At 60.4% G+C, this 2,500-nt stretch overlaps 1 non-coding gene across 1 annotated transcript; it reads right to left on the reverse strand.

The window, feature by feature from the left end:
• Positions 1-2,234: 2,234 nt before the first annotated feature.
• LOC126328703 (5.8S ribosomal RNA) lies at positions 2,235-2,389 on the reverse strand. The gene has a single exon (XR_007561938.1). It is a non-coding gene; the product is annotated as a 5.8S ribosomal RNA (ribosomal RNA).
• Between the last annotated feature and the right edge of the window lie 111 nt (positions 2,390-2,500).

Below are 2,500 nucleotides of genomic sequence, written 5' to 3' on the forward strand. Positions count from 1 at the left end.
CTCTAAAAGAGTGTGCCCGACTTATATCGGTTCCGCTGCCGGGTTCCGGAATAGGAACCGGATTCCCTTTCGCCCAACGGGGGCCAGCACAAAGTGCATCATGCTATGACGGCCCCCATCAACATCGGATTTCTCCTAGGGCTTAGGATCGACTGACTCGTGTGCAACGGCTGTTCACACGAAACCCTTCTCCGCGTCAGCCCTCCAGGGCCTCGCTGGAGTATTTGCTACTACCACCAAGATCTGCACCGACGGCGGCTCCAGGCAGGCTCACGCCCAGACCCTTCTGCGCCCACCGCCGCGACCCTCCTACTCGTCAGGGCTTCGCGGCCGGCCGCGAGGACCGGCCATGACTGCCAGACTGACGGCCGAGTATAGGCACGACGCTTCAGCGCCATCCATTTTCAGGGCTAGTTGCTTCGGCAGGTGAGTTGTTACACACTCCTTAGCGGATTCCGACTTCCATGGCCACCGTCCTGCTGTCTTAAGCAACCAACGCCTTTCATGGTTTCCCATGAGCGTCGATTCGGGCGCCTTAACTCGGCGTTTGGTTCATCCCACAGCGCCAGTTCTGCTTACCAAAAGTGGCCCACTTGGCACTCCGATCCGAGTCGTTTGCTCGCGGCTTCAGCATATCAAGCAAGCCGGAGATCTCACCCATTTAAAGTTTGAGAATAGGTTGAGGTCGTTTCGGCCCCAAGGCCTCTAATCATTCGCTTTACCGGATGAGACTCGTACGAGCACCAGCTATCCTGAGGGAAACTTCGGAGGGAACCAGCTACTAGATGGTTCGATTAGTCTTTCGCCCCTATACCCAGCTCCGACGATCGATTTGCACGTCAGAATCGCTACGGACCTCCATCAGGGTTTCCCCTGACTTCGTCCTGGCCAGGCATAGTTCACCATCTTTCGGGTCCCAACGTGTACGCTCTAGGTGCGCCTCACCTCGCAATGAGGACGAGACGCCCCGGGAGTGCGGAGGCCGCCGCCCCGTGAAGGGCGGGGAAGCCCCATCCTCCCTCGGCCCGCGCAAGGCGAGACCTTCACTTTCATTACGCCTTTAGGTTTCGTACAGCCCAATGACTCGCGCACATGTTAGACTCCTTGGTCCGTGTTTCAAGACGGGTCGTGAAATTGTCCAAAGCTGAAGCGCCGCTGACGGGAGCGATTATTCCGCCCGAGAGCATCCCGAGCCAACAGCGGCGCGGGTCCGGGGCCGGGCCAGGTAGGTCCGTCATCCGGGAAGAACCGCGCGCGCTTGCCGGGAGCCCGAGCGCCCAAAGGGGCGAATCGACTCCTCCAGATATACCGCCGAGCAGCCAGCCAGGACACCGGGGCTCTGCCCAACAGACGCGAACCGAGGCCCGCGGAAGGACAGGCTGCGCACCCGGGCCGTAGGCCGGCACCCAGCGGGTCGCGACGTCCTACTAGGGGAGAAGTGCGGCCCACCGCACACCGGAACGGCCCCACCCCGCGGCGAGTGGAAAGGCAACCGGACACGACCCCGCCGCGGATTGCTCCGCGCGGGCGGCCGGCCCCATCTGCCGAGGGCGGGGGCCAGTGGCCGGATGGGCGTGAATCTCACCCGTTCGACCTTTCGGACTTCTCACGTTTACCCCAGAACGGTTTCACGTACTTTTGAACTCTCTCTTCAAAGTTCTTTTCAACTTTCCCTCACGGTACTTGTTCGCTATCGGTCTCGTGGTCATATTTAGTCTCAGATGGAGTTTACCACCCACTTGGAGCTGCACTCTCAAGCAACCCGACTCGAAGGAGAGGTCCCGCCGACGCTCGCACCGGCCGCTACGGGCCTGGCACCCTCTACGGGCCGTGGCCTCATTCAAGTTGGACTTGGGCTCGGCGCGAGGCGTCGGGGTAGTGGACCCTCCCAAACACCACATGCCACGACAGGCGGCAGCCTGCGGGGTTCGGTGCTGGACTCTTCCCTGTTCGCTCGCCGCTACTGGGGGAATCCTTGTTAGTTTCTTTTCCTCCGCTTAGTAATATGCTTAAATTCAGCGGGTAGTCTCGCCTGCTCTGAGGTCGTTGTACGAGGTGTCGCACGCCACACCGCCAGCCGGCTGTGCACGCTACCGAGAAAGTACCGGTATGCGAACCGCCAGGCGACGGGCGCGCATCGCACGTTTAAGGAGACGCGGCCGGCCACACAGGCGACCACGACACTCCCACGTCTCCGAAGCGGGACAAACGCCGCGCGCTTCAGTATACGTAGCCGACCCTCAGCCAGACGTGGCCCGGGAACGGAATCCATGGACCGCAATGTGCGTTCGAAACGTCGATGTTCATGTGTCCTGCAGTTCACATGTCGACGCGCAATTTGCTGCGTTCTTCATCGACCCACGAGCCGAGTGATCCACCGTCCTGGGTGATCTTTTCCTTTTCAGTCTCCCACTGTCTCTTTCAAGACAGTAGCATTTGCGGGACTGAGGCGTCTGACGGCCCCTGTTCCACTATTTTTTTTGTGTCCAACGGCCTCACA

Source organism: Schistocerca gregaria, unplaced genomic scaffold (assembly GCF_023897955.1).
Source record: "Schistocerca gregaria isolate iqSchGreg1 unplaced genomic scaffold, iqSchGreg1.2 ptg001139l, whole genome shotgun sequence".
In the NCBI taxonomy this organism is placed as follows: domain Eukaryota; kingdom Metazoa; phylum Arthropoda; class Insecta; order Orthoptera; family Acrididae; genus Schistocerca; species Schistocerca gregaria.